Source organism: Uloborus diversus, chromosome 1 (assembly GCF_026930045.1).
Source record: "Uloborus diversus isolate 005 chromosome 1, Udiv.v.3.1, whole genome shotgun sequence".
Lineage (NCBI taxonomy): Eukaryota > Metazoa > Arthropoda > Arachnida > Araneae > Uloboridae > Uloborus > Uloborus diversus.
In genome coordinates, this window is record NC_072731.1 from 31,129,646 (window position 1) to 31,155,413 (window position 25,768).

Genomic DNA, 25,768 nt, shown 5'->3' on the forward strand with positions numbered 1-25,768 from the left:
GTTTTGGGAACTGATAACAGAAAAATGAGATGGTTAAAATACCGTTAATCTTATTTTAACCATTTTCGGGTGAAATGTTTACTTCTGCCTTGACTGTAGATTCGTGTACAAGAAATGATATTAAATTAAAATTTAAAATCCCCCGAGCATGATTGCTGACCTCCTATTAAGATGATCTTCACGGTTCGGAACATATACAAAATATTTAATTTTTTCTAGATGTAATGGGAAACACGGAAACAGAAGGTGAAACACACTTCGTAAAATTTGCTAGTCACAAAAGCAAAATCGAAAGGAGAAATGGATTTTTTTCAAAATTTTTAAAGCCTTCCCTATATTTTAAGATGATTTACAAGTGCTTTATTTGTTAACAAATGGAAACTGGCAACAGGTAAAAGTTTTAAATCATTGAGCTGTCTTTCCTTGTCAACCAACAATGACATCGTTACCGATAAAGTGAAAAAATGGCTTAGATTGTAGATAATATATGCTTCAAAATTGTACTAATATGCTAAATGTACAAATATGTTTTTACTACCAAAATTGCGAAAAAAACGCTGATTTTCGATTTTTTAATTAATGTCTTTGGTAGTTAAAGTCATAAAAAGAAGAACTAGCTAAGAACACTTTCGATCAAGTATCCTTTAGAACAGAAAAAAGTTATCAAAACAGGTTCATCTGTTTAGGAGCTACGTGCCACGGACACATATACAGATGAACAGACACGTCAAACTCATAGCCTCATTCTTTGTTGCATCGGGGTCAAAAATACGTGATAATGTACAGTTTTGCAATAACTTCAAAGCAGTTAGAAAATTGCTTACTGTGATAAGAAAAAAGCATAAGTATTTTAAAATAAAAATAATTTACTCTGTCTTACATATTAAAAAAAAAATATATTAAAAAAAAACTCCTACTGTTGGAAAAAAAAATTTAACAAAAACTTCACATTTACAGATTGTGTTAAAATTGATGAACAGAAATTCCTGCGAAATTCACGAGAATGTCGTAAGACATAATAATGCGTCTTCTATGCCTATGAAACTGAAAAAAAAAAAAAATAATAATTTGAATTTTGACATCTTGAATTCAAATTATGCTTTTCGCAATCACGAGTGTGTGTATGTAGGCGTGTGTGTTTGTGTGTGGGCGGTGTGTGTGTTTGTGTGTAGGGGGTATGTGTATGTGTGTGTAGGCATGTGTGTTTGTGTGTGTGTGTGCAGGCATGAATGTGTGGGTAGTTGTGTGTATGTTTTTGTGTATGTGTAGGTGTCTGTATGTATGCGTGTGTGTATGTATGAGTGTGTGTGTGTAGTTGTGTATGTATGCGCGTGTGTGTAGGACATGGATGCAACCTGGAGACGGCTTTCGCTATAGGAGCAGCATCATGAGGAACCCGTCGACCGTGATGGTGCGGAGGGGTGGCGGTGGGAAAACAAAATGATAAGAATTCAAAACAGTCAAGTGAGAACAATAAGCAATCGTGATTGCTCAAAAAAAAAAAAAAAAAAAAAATCACTATATCGAGTGCGAAGTTTGAGAAACAAAAGAGAAAGAGATTGCATCATTAAATTAGACTCTTCAAATTCGAGAATTGAAGCTTAATCCTTGGATAGTATCCGGCAGTCCAGGATATTATCCAAGATTTAAGCTTCGGGTTGCAGATTTCTGTTTCTCAAGAATTGGCGACGCAGATTGATAATTTAAAAAAAAAAGACTTCACGATGAACACAGAAATTAGATTAATCGTACTATCTAAATCGACCCCAAGAAATGCTTAAATATAAGATGCTAATTTAAGGATACAAGTACATACATCTTGGGGCTTATTTTCCAGAAAATGCGGTATAAATCCTTATTAGCTGAAAGTTAAGACTTTTTTTCTTTAAAACTTTTCGACTCTTTTTCTCACTCAACTAAGAAATAGTCTGCTGAGTTCTTTGATTATCTGCGACTCATTTCGGTGTCACGCTGTTTCTGCTACCGGTTTCGGGAATCCAAGTTTGTTAGTGGAGATGCAAAAGTGGCAAATATAAATGATTGCTTAAAAAACGTTGTTGAAGTTTTAGGGGGGAATTCCTTTATTTGCGGAATTCCGATGGGAAAAGAACAGGCATTTTTTTTACATGATTAATCGGTTGATCCTTTACCCCGCGGCTGTCACCAGGCGGCGCAACACGTTACGGTCAATTGACCCCAGTGACCATTAGCCGCCTCAAGAACAGATAATAACGGGCTTGCAAAAGAGCCACTTAGTTCCAGAATGACCGCTGGGCGGAACCATTTTAAAATGGTAATGATCCCAGGCCTTCTTTTTTGCCTTTTTGCGGTTTTCGAATCATTCTTTTCGACTTCTGGAAAGGACAGTGCTACGGCCGGCAGGATTCGAATAAATATGTGTATAAAAAAGATCTGAAGAGGGAAAAAAAGGAAAAGTTTTTTTTTCAGCGTCCACACTCTGATGGCCGCGAACCTCTCTTTTTTGTTTAGAACTCGTGGTGTTGTTCTTGCGTTCACGGTTCCGTGGTGAAAGATTTCATGCTTAGAAAACCACTCATATAATGAAGATAAGAAAAGGATTTTAGGTCGCGTCCGTTCGTCTTGAATTATTTCTTCACTGTTCCTCTGTGTCTACAAACTCATATCTCAACTTTTTAATGTGATAAATTAAAGGAACACCGGTATCAATGAATCTTCTACTAGAAAAAGAAATCGGTTTACAGACACACACAATATAATACAGGGGTTAATTTTAAATAAAAGAAGTGCTGGATCTGCTTTCAATGCATATATCCACATAGATTCACATATAGATTCACACATTTTCACGTTTGTTTTACAGTAGTAGAACGGGTAGAAGTATAATAAAAAAAGCTAAAAACACTCACTCAAACGCACAAAAATACCCACACATAGGTAAGTATTACGTGTGCACGTATCATCAACCAACAAATTCCTTAATCAAACCTGCGATTTTATTGCCGTTCTTTATTAAATAGAACCTGATCACTAGCGCAGCCAGAAATACTTTCTGGGGGGATTTTTTTAGATCAAAAATTCCTTCTATAGTTTTTTTTTTGATGAAACATGCTTTCTGGAGGGTTTTTTTTTTTTTTTTTGATCAAAAATACCTTCTGAAGGTTTTTTTTTTTTAAATAATCAAAACAGCTTTTTCATATGCATAAACTACTGTTATTAGAACTTGCATTTATGTTAAAACCAATGACTTTGCGAGGTGCCCCCCCCCCTCCTTCTCTGCGCCACTGAACCTGATAGCACCCGAGATAGCACCTAATTTAAATGCCTAATTTTGGTATTTCAAATGAACATTTCATTACATCTTTTGATACTTTTACTGCTTATAATACGATGCACCTTTAACCATATAATCTAGTCGATGTTTGAATTAATTCTCTGAAAAGATTTTTTTTTTTTTTTGCCAAACCGTCAACTAAAAGTAATAAAATAGACGATGAGGTAAAGTTATATTTTATTTGTTTATTTTTTTTTATTCAAGTTTTATGAGCAACTGAGATACTCTACTTTTTGCAAAAGGAAAAAGAAGCTATTAAGATCGCCGAATTCTTGCTGAATGCCTGAAAAAGTTTCTAAGTACTGAAGGAACTTTTATTGTTTCAGACCTACTACTCGAGAGAAGTGCATCTCGGCTTCAGTTACAATTCCATCCGTACTTTCCATTCTGATATTTTCAAGCAGAATGTTTTAGATTGAAGAAGAAAGTTTTGCTGGTGTAGGGGATAAACTCGTTTGTGAAAGAAACTATTTTTTACAATCTTGTTTCGAAGGAAGAAGGTGTTCTAAGTCACCTTCAAATCAGACTTATCTCCAACGATATAAGATATTATAGTGCCATTGCCATGCAGCTAAGAAATAGTTGAGGACTTTCTCAAGAATCTGCGACGTATTTTACAGCGTTGCGCTGTGTCCGCTACCTAGCAGACACCTGTACCTCAGTGCCAAACTAACATAAGTCACATAATCGCTGCTTTACGGGAGAGAGGGAGAACGTTTGTCTGGCGCAAGCAAAGAATGGAACGTGCGTTTTTTTAACACTGGTAAATAATTACAAAGGATTTCTTTCTTTCCTTTTCTTTTTTTAGAATTACATTCAATTGGCTCGATGCGGAGTAGGATTCTACACATAATACACTAATAAACCGGAAATCACAGTTTTTGGACTTATGTAAGTCTGGCTCTGAGGTACAGATACTTTCGTAATATATCCAACTTTCTTACCCTCTCCTACCCGCGGTAGCAGAAACAGATCCATTGAGACACCCGTCGCAGATTCTTGAGAAGGCCTGCAGATTATATCTGAATTGGGAAGGGTTTTTTTTAGGGCTCGACCGATGCCATTTTTTGGCTGATGGACCGATGCTGATTGTTTAAAGATGGCCGATGGACGATTGTTTTCTCCAAATGGCCAATGGCCGATGGCCAAAAAAAAAAAAAGAAAAATAAAAAAGAAAAAATCAAACGGAAATAAATTGCTAAGATTGTCAAGGATTTGAAGAATCCTTCCCCCTCCCTTTCTTATTCTTCCCACCATTTTCCTGATGTTAAACAAGAAGTTCTATCTAGAACTAAACGAACTTTCCCGCATACCAATATATCGACTTTCTAGTATCTGGTCAATATTCTCAAAATTAGCTAAAATTGCAAATTATTTCAAACATAATTTTTTAATATTTTAAGGTGATTTCAAGAAATAAAATATGCCTCTCTCATCGAAACAATTAAATGCGTAAAAATTAAATAAACAAACAAATATAGTAGTAGCTTGTTTAAAACAAAGCAGCTAATACATTTTTTACATTAAAAAAAATCTTTAACCGTTTTCAAAAAAAAAAAAAAAAAAAGAAAAAAAAGAAAAAAAAAATTAAAATTAAAATCTTAATTAAAAAAATACATCATATATAAAAAAAATCGTTTGTTTTTTCCCCTGTTGCCAAAAAATAATTTTTTGAAAAAATTAACTTTCAAAAACACTTGTGCTTTCAAAAATAAATTAAAAAAAAAATTCTTCTTAAAAAAATAATTTTCATTATCGCAAAAAAAAAAAAGTCTGCGCATACTTTTTATGTAAAAACATAAAAGACTGAGAATTTGTTCGCCAAGAGAGATTTGAGAGACGAAAGTTTTTAATTCAAAGACTCGAGTTGAAATCGATCATTTTCCCTTAAAGTCGCAAGTCTGCCAATGTTTGAGGAGTCAGAGTAGGACTTCTTTTTTGATACAGGAGTCGAGCCGAATTTCCAAGAGTCAGAGTCAGTCATTTTTCCTCCGTATATAAATTTTTGCCAAAGCTACGAAGTCAAAGTCGGGGAGTCGGAATCTGTCTAATTTTCGGACACAGGAGTCGGAGTCAAGTGCCCCAAAATTCTCGGAGTCGGGAGTAGATCGTCGAGAGCTATTTCCAACAAAATTTGAAGTAAATCCGCCTTTATGTTCGGAATTTACAGGGGCTCCCAAAAGTGTTCGTACACCTTGAAATTTTGTAGTAAAACCAAAATAACGCGAAATTGAATTTGAATATGAAGTCCAATTTTTTTTCCCACCATTCATATGCCATTCTGAATAAAACCCAGTAGTTTTTTTCCAAATATTGCCAGATTTTATTTTTGAATAAATTCATGATTAAAATTATCATGTGTCGTTTTTTTTATTATTATTATTTTTGCATTGTGATGACACTAAAGTTATTTGGCTTTCATTTTTTGTTTATTTATTCACAAATATTTTGCTTATTATTTCTAAATGGCAGGTATGCATAAAAAACCATTAACACGATTCGAAATTTGATTTTTTTCCCTCACAGTAGCCGTAAATTGGTTTGAAATGTCTCTAAATTAGTTAATTTATGCCATTCCATAGTGAAGTGCTTGATAAAATGCTTTAAAGACAAGAATCGGATCGAAAACAAGGTAAGAAACGGTCAACTGGCAAAGTTAACAAAGCGTGATCGGAGATTTAAAGTTAAAAAAATTATGAAAAATACACATTTGAGTGCTAAAAAAATTCTGCAGAATTGAATGAAACATTTTACGTTTAATTTTCACCTACAATTGTTCGCCAAGTTCTCTGATTAGCTGGATTAAATGAGACCTCTTCCGACAGAAATTTGCTTGTTCGTGCGAAAAACAGAAAACTTACTCTTTCCATCGTAAAATCAATGATAAATAAACTCAAAACGTTTTAGAGCAACGTCTTACTAATAGATGAAAACATATTCAACATTTTGGGTTGAATTGTTGTATAATTGTGAATAGAAGAAGAAATGAGGAATTTTTAATCTTAAGATCAGTTAATCAGGACGGTAAAGGTGTTCTTCTGTGAGGGTGCATATCAGCATCAGGACTTGGAAGTTTGGAATTTTTTGATAAAATAATGAATCATGCTGTTCATTTAAATATTTTAAAAAACAATTTTAAACTATAAGCCCAAAATTTGGTAATCGGAAACAACTTTGTTTTTATCAAGATAACGATAAGAAGCACACATTTGCGTTTGGCGCCTCAAAAATTGTCCATAAGCTTAGAAATATCTCCTCAATCGCCAGATTTAAACTAAATGGAACACATTTGGAGATATCTGGTGGCTAGATTACGAAAATACACCTTTGAAACGAAAAGCGAACTAGAAACAGTAAGACTCGAAGTGCGGCTGAACACTTACTCAGAAACTGCACATAAAAACGAGCTGATGTGTGCATCACATGACTTCCTTTTACTCCAATTTAATGTCATTTCCCCATTACTGGCAATTTTAATGTGATTCAATAGTTTACACTGTTAAAACCAGGGGTTCCAGACGAGAGAATATATTCCCCCTAAGGTGAAGGCATGGTACCGAAGGGTGCCATACTAGCCAGGAAACGCAGCAGGAGTGCGAAAACAGCAGGCAATCGCAGAATGAATCGTTACGCATGCGCGTTGACTTCGACATTCATTCAACCACTACTGATATGGCTTACGCAGGATCAGTACCTCGATGTTACGTTCACATTGAATTAAGTAAAATATTGGATTAAAACTCGTCTAGGATTAAAACTTTCGAGGATTCAACTCCAAAATAACAAGTAAGTACAGCTTTTGATCACTTTGTAGCTTTCAGGGCTTTCAAACATAGTTAAAAGTGTTTTTAAAAGTACGTTTACTGCTTTTTATTGTTTAACGGTTACTGTATTGATATTTCCAACATTCAAACCGATACTAAAAATATCTATCATTATTTTTTTGAGTACTCGATAAGGAACGTTTAACCACCACGTTATTGACCAGCAGTAAGATAATAATCAACAAGTGAGATGAAATAATGAAAAAAATGATTCTTGTGCTTCGTAGATTATAAAACAGAATAGCAAGCGGGAAAAAATGAACTAAAAAATAAAACTCGTTCCGTCTAGTTTTTTTTTTTTTTTTCCATTCAAGTGTTTGAATCATTTCCTGTTAGCGGTTATCTAATTGGTGTTATTATGTGAAGCCGATAATATAGCGTTAGAAATTTCTTTTGGTTTTTAAAAGTGGCGAAAAACTTCTAGTCTTTAAATTTAAATATGTTTGTGACAGCTCTTTGATACCAAGTAAAGGGGGGAGATATTTATTGTTTTATTTATTTTTAAACGGCACGTTTTTAACGGCCCCAGAGTTGTTATTTTCATTATTATTATTTATTTTATTAATTTAAAGAAAAGGATAAAAATTTCACTGGTCCGTAATTCCTTTCATTTGCTTTTACCTGTCGTGGGTCTAAAGAGGATGAGAAACACTGAGTTAGAGCACGATCAGATGAATTAAAGCAACGCTTCTTAACTATGTTGAAAACTCTGAAATGTGATCAAATGTTGTAATTACAAGTTTTAATCTTTTCCAGTGCTTAATTCAATGTGAAAAATGTCCAAAACGTAGAATATCATGGATCAAAACTAGATATATGTAAAAAAAGAACAACTACACAACTGTACTCAAACACACACACAATACGGAAGAGGGGGGAGTAGGAACTACTGTAGAAATCAGTAAGGGTGCCATTTTTCTCTCAGAAGGTTCTTTCTGGTCACCCAAGCTGCCTATCTTTTAGAAGGTGCCTGTTTTTCACCCAAATAAGAGGTGCCATTTTGGCTCCATATTGGGTGTCGCTGGTGAACAAGCTTTTCACCCCTGAAAGGTGCCAAACGCAACCTGTAGTTTTAACAGTGTACCCTCTAAATATCACCAACAGTGGCCAAATTGAAACAAGATTAAAAAAAAAAAAATTTTTTTTTGCCAAATTTGTCGCCAAGTTGGCGACCAAAAGAATGGCGATACCTCGCAAAGTGTCCGCCAAATTATAACACCACTTGAGTTTACATCAAAATTAACAATGATTTCCCCCCAAAAAGGGAAAAACGACCCACTTTGGAGCACCCGAATGCAACTAAAAAGGAAGATGCACAACTAGTTCCCACTAGGAGTCTACGTACCAAATTTCAACTTTCTATCACATTTCGTTTTTGAGTTATGCGGCATACATACACACATACGCACATAGCGCACAATGTACCTACAGACGTCACGAGAAAACTCGCTGTAATTAACTCAGGGATCGTTAAAATGGATATTTCGGGTGTGTGTACGTTCCTAGGCACGTATCCACGTGTGGTCGGATTGAAAAAAAAAAAATCAACATTCATTTGGGGGTGAGCAAAATGGAAATTAAGGCCGATTTTTGGGTGAAATTATTTTTGCGAATACAATACTTCCTTTTTTGTAAAAGGAAGTAAAAAGGAAAAAAATCGCCAAATTTGTCACCAAGTTGGCGACAAAACTTGGCGACCATAAGACTGGCGATATATCGCCCAGTGTCCGACAAATTATAACACAACTTGAAATTACATCGAAATTAACAATATTTCCCCCCCAAAAAGAAGCAAAAAACCCCTTTAGGAACATCCGAATGCAACCAAAAGTGAAGGTGCATAACTAGACCCCATTAGGAGTCTACGTACCAAATTTCAACTTTCTAGGACATACCGTTTTTGAGGTATTCGAGATACATACACACATACGCACATACATACGTACATACGAAAGTCACGAGAAAATTCGTTGTAATTGACTCGGGGGTCGTCCAGATGGATATTTCGGGTGTCTGTACGTTCCTAGGCATATATCCACGTGCGATCTTGTAGAAAAAAACTCAACATTCATTCGGGGTGAGAAAAATAGAAATTAGGGCCGTTTTTTGAGCGAAATTTTTTTTCGCGAATACAATAATTCCTTTTTTGTAAAAGGAAGTAAAAAGAAAGACAATTCTCCTATTTTTAAGTTACAAATTGACTGCTGAAAATGAACGTTTTTAAATTCAAGTATGGTTATAAAAAACAGTCTTCTTTATTTATATATTACAATTATCAAAACAAAGCTTAATTTGTTCATTTTGGAACGGTAAGTATCTTAACTATTTCACTTAGCCACATTTCCCTACATAAAATTTTACGCTCCAATCTCACACACACGTTTATGCATTTAACATGTAATAGAAATTTCGCAATGAACATAATTCAGAACTAGCTGATGTGTGCATCACATGGCTTCCTTTTACTCCAATTCAAATGTCATTTCTCCATTATTGGCAATTTTATTGTGATTCAATAGTTTACTCTCTAAATATCACCGAAAGTGGCCAATTTAAAACCAAATTTAAAAAAAAAAATCGCCAAATTTGTCGCCAAGTTGGCGACAAAACTTGGCGACCAAAAGACTGGCGATATATTGCCAAGTGTCCGACAAATTATAACACCGCTGAGTTTACATCGAAATTAACAATGATTTTCCCCCAAAAAGGGGCAAAAGACCCTTTTAGAAACACCCGAATGCAACCAAAAAGGGAGATGCGCAACTAGACCTCACTAGGAGTCTACGTACCGAATTTCAACTTTCTAGGACATACCGTTCTTGAGTTATGCGACATACATACGCACATACATACGTACATACAGACGTTACGAAAAAACTAGTTGTAATTAATTCGGGAAACATCAAAATGGATATTTCGGGCGTCTGTATGTTCCTAAACATATATCCACGTGTGGTCGGGTTGAAAAATAAACTCAACATTCATTCGGGGGTGAGCAAAATGGAAATTAAGGCTGATTTTTGAGTGAAATTTTTTTCGCGAATACAATACTTCCTTTTTTGTAAAAGGAAGTGCTTATATGATAAATGTTTTATAAGTTCCGTGATAGGGAAAGAGGACCCATAAATTGTATTTCGACGGGCCCCAAACTTGTAACTCCGTCGAAGCGATACAGGAAAGACTGCATTACTGTGATACATATTACAAATATTGAAAAATTAAATATTAATGTCGGTTCAGCGGGAATCTAACAAAATGTCACAAAACCGGTTTCACCATCTCATATTTGTTTCCAAGTTGGTCTCCAATTCGGCAATATATCACCAAATAATCAGTCTAAGACGCTATATTAGTTTTGCACTGAAATAAGTAATTGCGATAGCCACAAAAAGATGAGTAAATAGGCCTTTTAGAACATTCGATTGAAAACAAAAAGGAAGTGCACAACTGGAATTTAAGCAGACCCCACATATGAAATTTTAATCTTCTAACATCTTACCATTTTTGAGATATGACTTATGAGAGATACATAAATACATCCAACCGCAAAAAACAACACTGTTAAAAAAAACTGAAAATTCAGGTAGTTTTCTGACTGATTTTAACAGAATATTTCTGTAATGCTTCAAAATGTATTTTTTCCTTACAAAAACGTAAACATCCCGACGAAAACGGAATTTTTCCATTTCTAGGGTTGCCGCTGTGCTGTACTTTGCTCCGATTAGTCTTCAAGTCATGATAAACATCACTTATTGATAGTGCTTATTAATCGCAATGTTACATTTTGCTAATTAAAAGCATATTTAGAATAATAACTCAGATGCTGTAGACAAAATAGATAGCTTGCTATTTCATGTCTGGAGAGTAATATACTCGTATGTCGAAATTGTTTATACGCCTTTGAGCTTTGTAGGTTTGGAAAAATGTTCGCGCCATTTTTAGACTGGCAGATGTGTTTTGATCGCCCTGGTGATTTGATGTGGGTTTTACTGAGTCAGTATTAGAATATTTTTGTGGTTTTAATATTTTGCTCAATACTTTGAACAATTCTATTCGTTAGTCATATTGTGTGCTCTAGCAATGAGAATAGTTTAAGGATCTCGTGTTATCAATTTAAAATAAAGCCTATTGGATTAGCTGTATCCAGATGCATTTAGCACCGCTGGTCATATGTAAGTGTTGTTGAATATCTTTGTACATGTTAATACAAATGTATTTTCCTTGTTAATATGCATTTGATAGAATTCCGATGATAGTTTATTTAGAATTTATACAACTATTATAGAGTTATTTTTTATTGCTCTTACGCATTCTTGAAAGTTAATACACTAAATGCCATTTCGTATCTATACCGGAGATTATCGTGGTGTGCGAGCAACATAGGAAAAATCACTCTTCTTTGGGGGGGGGGGGATTCGCTTCACAGTTTGGAATACTGAAAGTAACTATTTTAAATCTCTAAATAAAGGTGTATTGTTGATCTTTAATATATACAATGAAAGTTTTGGCTACAATAAGTACTTAATTTAATTTATTAAGATCTTATCCAACAACTTATTTGAGATTATTGCAAGTTTCTTGGAAAAACAGTTCGGGTAAAACGAACTGATTGATATTGATATATGCTTAAGTAATAATGATTATGTACTAAAAATCTATGTTGCGATTTCAATGAGTGAAATATTTGGATATCATTGGGGGGGGGGGGGGTAGCATCTGAACCAAAAATTCTTCACCTGCATGTCAATGATTCTGTTTTTAAACACAATAGATATGCGGTACTCTCTATCAGGTATATTATTATATGATAACGTCAACCTGTTTTTAATAGCATTTTGTTTGACATATTCTGCAAATAAAAATATCATATTTTTCATGTATGTTTTTCCATGCCACCCCAGACAATGTACGGCGAAGGGAATATCGAACAGTATCAGCAGGGATAATTGGTGTCCTATTCAAATCCATCAATTTTTCTGCTAGTACTATTTGATTAATTTGACTGATCTGAAGTTGATATAAAAAGTTTTGGTCAGCAAATGGATGCTTCGTACGTTAGGTAAGTTCTCCCTCCAAGATGTTAATTTAAAAAATCTTTGAGTAACAAATGCAAATTAAAAGAAAGTAATAATTTTAGAACAGTTAACTATATCTGTATTATATATCATTTTAAAGAATTAAATTTTTAATGAAACGAAAAGTCAATACTTGACATAACTTTTTAAATATTTTTTGAAAATAAAATCTTTTTACTTAAATACGGGAAAGTGAGAAATGGAAAAAATATCGCAATGAAAAAATAAGGAACGTAAATTCTGTTAAAACACAGAAAGATCGTAAATGAACGGAAAAATAAGAAATGGAATTTTCGTTCAGTCACTAGAAATTTATAAACGGAAAACTACAACTACGGAGAAATAAGAAATGGAACTTCTGTTAAATCACGGAAAGTCATTGAACGTAAACGTAATATTTACGGCAACTTTGCTGCCGGTACTTTCTCCGTTATTTTCAGGAATTTTTTTTAACAGTGAACGCAATAATTAACTTGTTTGTACCTGAATGCAGTATTAAAAGTTCTTTCAGAGGTAACTAAAATAGAAATTCCTACTAAAATTCAAGTAAAAAAATTTATATGAAAACAATAACTCCCTTTACTTTGTATTTAAAAGAAAAACAGCAAAGGTACTTTTTTTCGAAAACCATCGGCCAATTCCATCTGCTTTTCGATGTTTTTTAAGCCGATGGGCTGATGTTTCCTCCAAGTTAGCATCGGCCGCCGATGCCGATGGCTAAATTGTTGAACCATCTGCGCCGATGCATCGGTCGAATCCTACACTGTTAAAAAAATTTCCTGAAAATAACGGAGAAAGTACCGGCAGCAAAGTTGCCGTAAATATTACGTTTACGTTCAATGACTTTCCGTGATTTAACAGAAGTTCCATTTCTTATTTCTCCGTAGTTGTAGTTTTCCGTTTATAAATTTCTCGTGACTGAACGAAAATTCCATTTCTTATTTTTCCGTTCATTTACGATCTTTCTGTGTTTTAACAGAATTTACGTTCCTTATTTTTTCATTGCGATATTTTTTCCATTTCTCACTTTCCCGTATTTAAGTAAAAAGATTTTATTTTCAAAAAATATTTAAAAAGTTATGTCAAGTATTGACTTTTCGTTTCATTAAAAATTTAGTTCTTTAAAATGATATATAATACAGATATAGTTAACTGTTCTAAAATTATTACTTTTTTTTATTTGCATTTGTTACTCAAAGATTTTTTAAATTAACATCTGGAGAGAGAACTTACCTAACATACGAAGCATCCATTTGCTGACCAAAACTTTTTATATCAACTTCAGATGAGTCAAATTAATCAAATAGTACTAGCAGAAAAATTGATGGATTTGAATAGGACACCAATTATCCCTGCTGATACTGTTCGATATTCCCTTCGTCGTACATTGTCTGGGGTGGCATGGAAAAACATACATGAAAAATATGATATTTTTATTTGCAGAATATGTCAAATAAAATGCTATTAAAAACAGGTTGACGTTATCATATAATAATATACCTGATAGAGAGTACCGCATATCTATTGTGTTTAAAAACAGAATCATTGACATGCACGTGAAGAATTTTTGGTTCAGATGCTACATCCCCCCCCCCCCCAATGATATCCAAATTTTTCACTCATTGGAATCGCAACGTAGATTTTTAGTACATAATCATTATTACTTAAGCATATATAAATATCAATCAGTTCGTTTTACCCGAACTGTTTTTCCAAGAAACTTGCAATAATCTCAAATAAGTTGTTGGATAAAATCTTAATAAATTAAATTAAGTACTTATTGTTGCCAAAACTTTCATTGTACATATCAAAGATCAACAATACACCTTTATTTAGAGATTTAAAATAGTTACTTTCAGTATTCCAAACTGTGAAGCGAATCCCCCCCCCCCCCAAAAAAAAAGAGTGATTTTTCCTATCTTGCTCGCACACCACGATAATCTCCGGTATAGATACGAAATGGCATTTAGCGTATTAATGACTTTCAAGAATGCGTAAGAGCAATAAAAAATAACTCTATAATAGTTGTATAAATTCTAAATAAACTATCATCGGAATTCTATCAAATGCATATTAACAAGGAAAATACATTTGTACATTAACATGTACAAAGATATTCAACAACACTTACATATGACCAGCGGTGCTAAATGCATCTGGATACAGCTAATCCAATAGGCTTTATTTTAAATTGATAACACGAGATCCTTAAACTATTCTCACTGCTAGAGCACACAATATGACTAACGAATAGAATTGTTCAAAGTATTGAGCAAAATATTAAAACCACAAAAATATTCTAATACTGACTCAGTAAAACCCACATCAAATCACCAGGGCGATCAAAACACATCTGCCAGTCTAAAAAATGGCGCGAACATTTTTCCAAACCTACAAAGCTCAAAGGCGTATAAACAATCTCGACATACGAGTATATTACTCTCCAGACATGAAATAGCAAGCTATCTATTTTGTCTACAGCTTCTGAGTTGTTATTCTAAATATGCTTTTAATTAGCAAAATGTAACAGTGCGATTAATAAGCGCTATCAATAAGTGATGTTTATTATGATTTGAAGACTAATTGGAGCAAAGTACAGCACAGCGGCAACCCTAGAAATAGAAAAATTCCGTTTTCGTCGGGATGTTTACATTTTTGTAAGGAAAAAATACATTTTGAAGCATTACGGAAATATTCTGTTAAAATCAGTCAGAAAACTACCTGAATTTTCAGTTTTTTTTTTAACATTGTAGTTTTTTGCCCCAAGTGCCTTCTGCCCAAATTTGTCGAATTTAAAGTTGAAAAATACAGTTCAAAATAAAACGGGAAGAAAAACGCTAAGTTCGCAGTCCTGTGGTATTTGTGAAGCGCTTGTCAAATTTAGCATTTGATTTTCAGGCACATTTCTTGGTGAATATTTATAATAGATCTTATTACTAATCTAATGCTGGTTTTCTAGCAGACTGTTTTAAGTTTTTTTTTATTTACATCGCTGACTGCTGAAAACAATTCTGCTACTGTGCTTCCTCTATAGCGATCCTGTCATATAACTGGGAGATTCTCGAAAAAAATGTCCCGTGCGTAACACCAAGCTTTCTATTTTATTCAAGTAACTATTAATTAAATATGGGATTAACTGTTATGCTTTGAAAGTATATTAAAGCATGTATTATTCCCCAACAGCATTATTTTTTGAAGGCTTTGATGGTTAGCTGGAAAAAATAAAAACTTAGCGTTACGCACGGGACGTTTTTTCGAGAATCGCCCAACTGGTGTATGACAAATTTAACTCAGGTTATGAGATTTACTTGCGTATAAATTGATATACGTTAATTTGAGTATTATATGTTTCAGAGAGAAAAATTATATTGCGCACAACGTTTCATTCTTATGTTACTATTTCGTGTGGAACCGGGTATCAAAGTTTCTGGCGGAGACTCACTGCCTTATAATGTAGTAATAACAGGGTTCAACATGAATTCTGATGTACTCGATCACTCTTTAATACTGAAAGCAGGAATTAGTACGGAATTTCTTCAAAAGCACACATTAAATGTTTTTTTTTTTTTTTTTAAACTGTATCCAGCAGCCGGTGCCTATCGTTAGCTCGAAAATCGTTCTTCGAAGTTTTTGGGAGTAGCATTAGTAAAAGCAAAAAGGTTATAAAACGCTTCAAAGATTACAGTATTTACGAATTATGCGATGGGCACGCAAAACGCGTCTTCCGAGATAAAAGTGATCGCGACTGCCTTCAATTACCTTCCATTTACATCATCTTAAATCACTCATGCTCCCTTTGCGGGGACACATTTTCCCGAGGGCCGCACCCCGGCCGACGATCGGGCTGCGGTAGAGCCCCTGCCCCAATTAAGTGCCTGGATAGAACGAGCGGGGAATGAATAAGTGAAAAAGAGCGCGAAATCGCGCATCCCTTCTTAAATATTTCTTTATCGCACGGCGGCAATTATGCGACATTCAGGCGGAAAACTACCGGGCATACGCCGAGCAACGTGTTATTATTGGATGAAAGTGGCCGCTCCCATCGGCTAGGGCTGCGGCTCGGAGGACGTGACGGAATTCTGGTTTCTGTTCGCAGCTCCCTTCCTTGAGACAGTATTCTCGAATGTAAAAATCAAGGATCTATGAGAACTTTTTTGCAAAAAAGTTATGATTAGAGAGCTGCGTTGCCCGGTATACCTTGAGAATAAAAATTGTGTCAAGTGACATATATTCAACAATCACGCTTAAATAAAAGAAAAGGAAAACACCATACAAAATTACCCTTCCAAACAATGACGACAGATACTAAAATATTTTTAAGAAATTAAAATGCGAAACATGAATTTTAAAAGCGTAACTATGGAAATACGAAATAAAATAAGTTTAAGAAATTAAATGCAAAATAAGGAGAGAAACAATGTATTCAAAAAGCATAACCGTGGAAACGCGAAAATAAATTGGTTGACAATCTGAATCAAAATAACATTTTTCCAACTTGATTTAAAAACTTTTATAACTTTTTTTCCTTTGAAGATAGAAGCTAAGGTTTTCGACCATAGGTCGAGAAAGATCTGGAGTAATAAATGTCGCTTTCTCCAATGGTGTCAAAAAGAAAATTATGCGACAATTCCTTCACTTTTTATTGATAGATTTAATGAAGAAAGTAGTGCCTAAATTTCAGCTAAGCCTAGAAAAGTTCGATCTAAAAACGCAAATTACTCCCGCCGTAATTAAGTTAGAGCATTGAAACAAATTGTTTAGAACGCGGAAAATTCTACCCTTATCAACGATATATAATATTAATATGTGCAAGTAATTTTTCACTCCCATATCCGGAAATTTATGTGAAATTTGGGCCTAAATTGGAATAAAAATGTACTAATATTTATCGGATTTTTTCGATTTATAGCATATGTCACTCAGTAAGAATGCACCTTTCATATAGTGAAGGAATTTTTCAAATAGATGCCCAGTGGGGTTCCGGAGATTACCTCGAACATATAAAAACACAATCCGCCCTCTCTCTTTATAATATTAGTACAGATTTATCAATTTCGGGCTTTTTCACAACAAATATGAACCTATTATTTATTTATTTTAATATAAAAACAAGACGTTTTTATTGCAATAAGAGAGGAAATAACCTGAGTGGTGTCCGAACCCACAACGTGAAGTCTATTCTGATCTTTGCGCATGCGCTTTGAATTCTACTGAAACCATAGTGCAAGGTACCTCCCACAATTTGAGTTTTTAAAACAATGATGCTACACACTTCAAAATTCGTGTAACGATACACCCATCAATACTGTTAACCTTATACTTTTTTTTACAGTGAATTAATATTTATCGTTTGCAGCGTTGAATTTTCAAAATTAATACAGTCGAGTCCCGACTTACGCGAGGGATATGTTCCAAGACCCCTCGCGTAAGTTGAAATTTCGCGTTGTGGAAAAGGGTATGTGTTCGATTTTTAAATTAACATACCCAATTTTTTTAGACGTTTTTAAGCTCTCCTTATACTGCTTTAGACAATTTCTTAACTATATTTTACCGTTGCGGACATAAAGAGCGGAATTTTTACTGAATTTTTAAATAAGATGCATGATTCGACATAAAATGCTGTTACGATGAACAAAATCAATGATGAATATGAGAGTGAGGGGGAGACATAAAACCAAACAGAACGGAACAAACAGTAGTTTTCTTTAAGCGCTACACAATAACAATACCGTACAGAAGATACAATAGTGAAATTAAACTTAAAAATTAAATATGATTTATGCTGCGCAATCAGATCGATATTCTAAGATTATTTTTAAATAGAGCTGCCTCGTATTTCTTTTATAACTTTTCCATTGATTGTAATACCCCTCGTCCAGGATCTCTATAACCCACAACAGCAGCTTACAATTTCATACTGTTCAAGGCCGTATCCAGAAATTTTTTTCGGGAGGGGCCCGGATTAGCACATTGTCCTAACACACACACACATATAGTATATATAGACACAACAAACGCATAAAAATGTTAACATAGAAGACTTTTTGTCTCGATTTTTAATGATTCCACTGTTTGGATGTTATTTTAATTTCTTATTATTTTTCTTATTCACCTTGTAGTGGTAAGGATAACAGGAGAGTGTCCCTTTAAGTCGGATGTAGAACATCCATGATTTCAGGGGGTCCGGGGGGGGGGGGGGGTTCCCCCCGAGAAATTTTCGAAAAAAAATCTGCATTTTGAGGCCTTATATTAGGTAATTGAGACCACAAAAATATGAAAAAAAAAAAACTAGGCAAACAAAGTCTTTTAAAAGTTATACATTCTTTTGCAAATCAAGATCAAACAAAATAAAAATTGCTTGCTCGACAAATCATGGAACTTAATGGACAGAGAGGAAAAACGAGAGAGGAGAAAAGAGAAGCACTTCGTCATCTGCTCATATCGACTTTTAGTGAAGTTTGTTTTTGATCACTCCCCCTACCCCCATTTTTTTTTCATTAAATGCCCTACAGTATGAAAATTGTACAAAACAGTTTAAAAGAAATGGTGTAGACATTCAGAAAATAAGAACGGAAGAGTAATATTCTGGCCATTTGGACAATTCATACTTTATTTTCTTGATAAGATACAAAATGGAAGAACTTTTCAAGGAATTTCAAAAACTTAAATAATTTTCAAAGACTCGAACAGGTGAAATTATTTGAAGCTCTTTATTCACACTTTTCAAAAGTTGGTTGCACAGTCTTACAAAATGATTATAACTTTGTAAGACACACCCGTTTTAAGTTAAAAATAAATGCAACGAAATATTTCTCGAAACAAACTTTTTTTTTTTTTCAATCACAAGTAGTGCAGAAAATGAAAGAGAGTCGAGTAAGTGTTTTTTTTTTTTTTTTCTCATACTAAAGGTACAGTGAAACCTGTGTAAGTTGACCGCTTGCGGTGCAGTACTTTGGTGGTCAACTTATAGAGGGTACAGGGTAGTACTGAAAACTTTTTTTTTTGTCATTTCTTGCCCCATGCATTCATTTTTTAACTAATTGGAATATTTTAAACTCACTTTCATTGTTTAACATTACTTCAAAACAATAAGAAAAAATGTTATTTAAATATTTTTAGAGATTATTTACCAGAATGACGTGTAAGTTATCATACAAATTTAAATTTTCTGTAAAGCGATCAAAAAAAAAAAAAAAATGTCTCATTGCTTATGAAAAACTACTTACTTGAAAATTAACAATTCCAGCAAATTCATAACAAGTTAAAAGTGACTCAAATTCTTCATTTGATTTTTTCTTGTACATTTGTAACCGTGGTAATCTACTTATCAACAAAATAACTCCTTATTCAAGTTAGGCGCATTGCTTAAGATTAGCCCAATGTTTTTCGATGGAAACATAAATATTCATAGGTTTTTTCTTAAATGTCTATTTGCTTATTTGACGCATAACTGAATAAACTTTTAGTATAATCTAATGCTTTTGCCAAGTGGTCAACTTACAAAGGGTTTTTTACAATACTCCAAACCAAAGCTGGTGTATATTAGTGGTCAAGATAGACAGGTGGTCAATATAGAGAGGTGGACAAGTTACAGAGGTTTTCCTCCATTATGTAGGATAGGACTAATTCCGTTCCTGACAAAAGTGGTCAACTTAGACAGGTGGTCAACTTACAAAGGTGGTCAACTTTAAAGGTTTTACTGTATTAACAGTATGCAGTAGAAGTAAGAAAAAAAAAACAAGCAATAACAAAAGAACTTCCATGATACTGAATTCGGCATTAAATAAACGCAAGACAAGAAACATATCAGTCACAAAAATGATCTTTAAAATTATGCTACAAAAACGCGAAAACCGTGATTTTTGCATTTTTTACTCAGGATCTATCAAGGAGCTGAATTTGGCACATCTTGGTAACAAGATACTCTCCTAATCGGAAACTAGGGGCCCAGCCTTTGGGGAGTCCCCGGCTCGAAATCAGTACAGTGTAAGTTTTATAAGAGTTTTAGGGGGAGGAGGGCAGGGTCGTGCACAGAGGGGAGAAGGAACACCTGTTGGCCCGGGCCCGAGCTTAAATAGGGCCCAATATTTTTAAACCTAGGGTTGAAAATATGGGTAAACAATACGGAGGGCCCCCTCCCCCCAAAAAAAGACTTTGGTAGACTTGAAAAGTCTACCAAACTGAAAAGTCTACCGAACTGACAAGGGGCCTGCTTTAACCCTGGGCTGCCCTGAATTGAATTGGGAAAGAGAGCAGGAAGTCCTAATTAAAGGTCTAAATTTGAAGTATGTCTTGAAGCTAATGAGAACTAGAACTGCTTTTTCTGTATTTCTGCAAAATATTATAAATTTTGAACAGTAGCAAAATTAAGAATAAAAAAAAACTTTGTTATTTTCCTTTTCTGACATTAGGAATTTAAAAAAAAAAAACCCTTGTTTTACGGTACAAAACATTTCGGATTTCGGGGGGGGGGGGGGGGGCCGGGCCCGTCAGGCCCCCCCTCTGGATACGGCCCTGATACTGTTTGCATTTTGCTTAGACACTGAGCTAAGTTCTGAACCTTTACGGATTTCCTTTTCTTGACTTTTAATTGTCTGTTTGGAAGATTCACTCATAAATAATTATCGTGCTACCGTCGATCCACTTTTCATTTGTTCAAGCATATCAAGAATCTTTATCCTTTCTTAAATTGTCAAAAACTTTCTTTTTTTTTTCCATCTTTACAAACTTTAGTTAAACCGCGTGCCTTAGGTGTCACAATATTTCATCACTTTTCATACTTATAACTTAAAAAGTAAATAAATAAATGAAAAATGTAGAGTGGTTATTTATACACACTAAAAGAGCGATATTTTGCCTAGAACGGTGTGGGAACTTGCACAGTCAGAGATGCTAATAAGATGAAAGTACATTCAAGAAACCAATATTTAGTATTCAATAACAAAGCCGACAATTAGCACCACGATTCCTCTCCAAATATTTTCGTTTCGAGAGCGAGGAATTCGCGTTAGCTCAAAAATTCATTACCCGTGAAAAACTCGCGTTATAGCCATTTCGCGTAAGTCGAATCGCGTTGTAGCGGGAGTCAACTGTACATTTTTATTTCAGCTGTAATTTTTTCTGTTTATTATCGTTTGTTATTAAAATTTATCAGTTTATTCTATTCGCAACTCCAATAAACTATGGGGAGGGGGCTCTGCAGCCACTGTCTAATGGCGGATGAAAAAGGTAAAACAAACAAATGCCGTAACTTATAACTTGCTTTGATGCAAAGTGAATGACAGTAATTTTTCATTGTGTTTGTGGGAAGCTTTCTTTTTTATTCATCTCAAATTACATTACACCACAAACTGTCTGAAGCCTGTAATTTACTCCCAAGAAAACACGTGGAATGGAATGTTTTACCTTTTCTTTAGTGTTGTTAATCACCGCAAGATAGCGTATTCGAGCTCTGGAGTTGCGAATTGTAAGAAAGATTAATGCATGTAAAAATCATTGATAACAAATATTCTAAATACAAGTTAAATAAATGGATTTCTTCTTCACGACGTAATTCACTTTTTATCTCATTTTTTACATTTTAAAGCAACTTTTGAAGAAATTATCAGAACTTAGAACATGACAAATCGACTATAAATTCCCCATCCAGCATTCATCGAAAACGTTTTACAGAGTAATTAAACTTTTGGGTTTCATTTCTCGCCTTTCTTTCAACTCAAACCGTAAGAAGAAATGTAGAGTAGAACCTCATTTATCCGAACTAACTAGGACCAAAGGCTATCCGGAAAAACTAAAATCCGAGTCATTGGCGCACTCGGGAATTTCTCAAAAGGGAGGGGGGGGGGAATCGAGGAGTCCAGGATCGAAGATCCACCATTCTCATATCACACTCCAACACACATCCAAACATATTCTTTTGATTTTATCGACTGTCGGAAACGAAAAACAACAGAACATTTTTTTTGCATAATTACTTAGCATTAATTAATAAAATAAATTTATGAATAACTAATACTTAATGAAAATACTGGAAAGAATAAGAATGGGTGTATTTATTTTTCTCATAGTTAAAAATAAAAACAGCGAAGCCAAACCATCAGTCTAGAACAATTTTTTTAACATACAGTTTGATTTTGTAGGGGGGGGGGGGAAGAGACAAAATAAATTAGATTTTTTTCATTTAATAAATCTGAAATTATTGTTACTTTTGTTTTGAATTATATTATGTTTTACATGCATAGGATAAATGTCGGTTAAAAAAATCCAGGGCTATGGTGTGTGCACCACTGATCCAGGTAGTAAGCGTAATAAGCAAAACAAGGCTGTGGAGTCGGAGTCGTAACCGATTTTGGAGTAAAGGAGTCAGGGCCGGAAACGTTGGAAAACATGCCGACTCCGGGCTTCTTTTTTTCTTTAATTTTTACCGACTCTAGTTGCATTTTTTTTAAAACTAACTACCAATTGGTTCGATGATTGTATAAAGGACTACTACTAATATGGAAATAACTGACATTGGCAACAAGCTGGCTTGATTATTTACCGAACTTTCTGTAGCCGTCACCTAGTTTGCTTCCTTTATAACTATCTTTATCTTATAGTAAATGTCAGCAAACGGGTTTGCTGCCTAACATTTTCAAGTAATTACTTTCAAATAAAAATAATAATATATATTTAACTTCGATCTCAGTTATAAAATAGTAAAAGGAATGTATCCATGGAGCAAGTCGGGGTCCGTTAGCTTGGGGTGGAAACTTTTAAGAGTGTTCAGCAAATTCAAAAGAGTTTTGGGGGCGAAAGCACGAATCTAAAAGATCCGATAAAATGTATCTAATGTTTTTTTTTTTTTTTTTTTAATCTAAAGACTATTTTTATAAGCTTAACTCTCACTAAAAATATGAAGGGAAATAAATATATGATTTCTTGGTTACAACACTGAATAATTGCAATTAATCTTAAAATCTTCGCAATAAGATTAATTCTAAAGCTGCTAATAATATTTAATTTAAAATTGAGCGAAGAAGAAATATAGGTATAGTAAAAGCTATTCGTATAAAGCTGTATACCACCGCATTTTGTGCAAAATTTGCTCCAGACGTGCATGTACTTAGCCTCTCCCCGCAATATAGTGCCCTATTTTCTTTGAAATTTTATAGATGAAATGGAATTTAAGATTTATTGGGGAAATTTTTCAGAATTTAAAGTATTTATATCCTTTATAAACTCTGAAATTAACACGAGGTGTCACCTACCAGGTGGATGTCCACTGAGGCGAACCACCCCTCCCAAGAAAGTTTTTTGATTTAGCAAGAAAGCTTTTTTTCTATCAAGTTACAGTTTTCAAACATTGAAAGCACATGTTTTGATCAACATCTATTTGTTGAACATTAAAAGAGGAGCAAATTAATCCTTTTTATTTTTACTTAAATGGGCCTTTTAAGTAATTTCCCTTTAAAAATTCAACTATAGGAAAATTTGATTTTCAAACTGAATTTCTAACGTTTTATGCATCTTAGGTTTTCCATGAAATACAACGCGAAAATTTCATAAAAAAAGTATTAATATCTCAATCTATGTTTAGGGGTTCTTCCCCCTTCCCGTAAGAGGGGAAAATTCCAAATAAATAAATAAATAAATAAAATAAATAAAATAAAATAAATAAAATAAAATAAATAAATGAAATAAAAAATAATCCAGAGTCGGAGCCGGAGTCGGACGTTTCAAATTCCAGGAGTCGTAGTCGGCCATTTCCCTTCCGAATCCGCAGCCCTGCTAAAAACAGTGCTTTGTAACAAAATTACATTAGGATTGTTTCATACGATCCACACTTTATCATTTTTATACCTTAATAATCAAACATTTTATCATTTATAGTTCAGCTGTGGTGATGTCGGACTGACGATTCAAGTACGTCATGATGTTAGTTAAGTTGCTATAACTTATTGCGTGATCGCTGCAGTTAACTAGTATAAGAAGCTTCTTGGGGCACTTATACTTTGGGGCACTTATATTCAGCTATCATAATTTAAAACTGTGTGATTATAGAACTTTTTAAAAACTCTAAAAATTTATACCGGATTAACCGAGATCTAGATAAACGATGGCCGGATAAACGAGGCACTACTGCATTATCAACGGGGAAAAAAAGGCTACGGTCAAGTGAGAACAATAATCAATTCGTGATTGCTAAAGGTTGGAGCAGTATTGGAAAAAAAATCAAGGTTTTTATTACGCGATACTACTTTTAATTGATTTGCTCTTCAAGTAAAATTAATTTAGCTTATGCCTTGTGAGCTTTAGAGCAAAGTGATCTAAAGCAGACACCCGAAAAACAGTCCCAACTTTAAATAAAACAAGTATTTGAAACAAATACTATTACAGTGGTGGACAAAATTATAGACTCAATTTTTTTTTCTTTTGTTTCAATTACAACATGACTCAGTTTAAATTAGTTTCATTGAAGTTAAGATGAATAGTTGCAGAAATAGTTCTAAAATTAGTACATCTTATCAATTAAATTAAAAAATTCATAAAATTAGAGAATTTGCAAATTTAATATTTTATCATTATGTGAAACCTGGACAAAAGTATAAACTCAGAGGTAAAAAATCCAGGATTACGAGAAAGTTTCGTTTCAAAATGTTAATTTAACGCCATAGAATGAATAAATGTTGCCATCAGTAATTGCTAAAAGTTTTGTTTTTGGAAATTAATGAGAAACATATAAATGTACCGCTGGACAAAATTATAAACTCTTTTTTTTTTCATTTTTTCAATCATAATTTAACTCGGTTAAAAAACTTTTTGTTCCAGTAAAGATAAATAACTGACTAAATAGTCCTAAATTCAGTATAACTCATAAACTTTATAAAATAAATAATTTAATTTAAAAAATCTCAACTTTAATATCTTTATAATACATGAAACCTGGACAAAAGTATCAACTCAAAAGTAAGAAACTCTGAAGTATGGTAGAATTTTATTCAAATACTTAATCATTTAATATCCAAAAATGAACCAATGCTGAATTACAAAATTACACTACTGCATAAACACAATTATAAGCTGACAAAATTTTAATTTCTTTTTGAGTTTAACTAAGTTACATTTGCAATTACTTCAGTAAAACAAAAGCATAGATTTAGGAAAATGTAATTTTGCTATTAACATGGATAAATTAAAAAAAAAATCTATATTTGAAATCTTTTAAAAATTAACGCTGCATTAAATCTAGCCATTAGTGTAAACTACAAACTTTTAAAAACGAGTTGGGCCCCCAGTTTTTTTGAATTACCTCGAATTTGCGGCTGGTCATGCAGATTTCTCACAAGAGTTTCCAAGAGCTGCAGTGGCATATGGTTCCATGCTGAAAGTATTGCCCTTTTTAATTCCTCTGTGGTTGGGTACTGGTGCCGATCATGATAAACTTTGCGAACCGTGGTCCACCAAAGATTTTCAATCGGATTAAGATCCGGAATACGAGCTGACCATTTGATAACTTTGATACCCCAGCGCTTGAACCATTCTTTTGTACTTTTCGCTGTGTGTACACTCGCGTT

At 33.8% G+C, this 25,768-nt stretch overlaps 1 protein-coding gene across 1 annotated transcript in view; it reads right to left on the bottom strand.

Annotated features, from left to right (window-relative positions):
* Nucleotides 1-25,768, bottom strand: part of LOC129234338 (LIM/homeobox protein Lhx1-like) — a 119,817-nt gene that overhangs the window by 80,032 nt on the left and 14,017 nt on the right. The gene's annotated exons all lie outside the window — the stretch shown is intronic.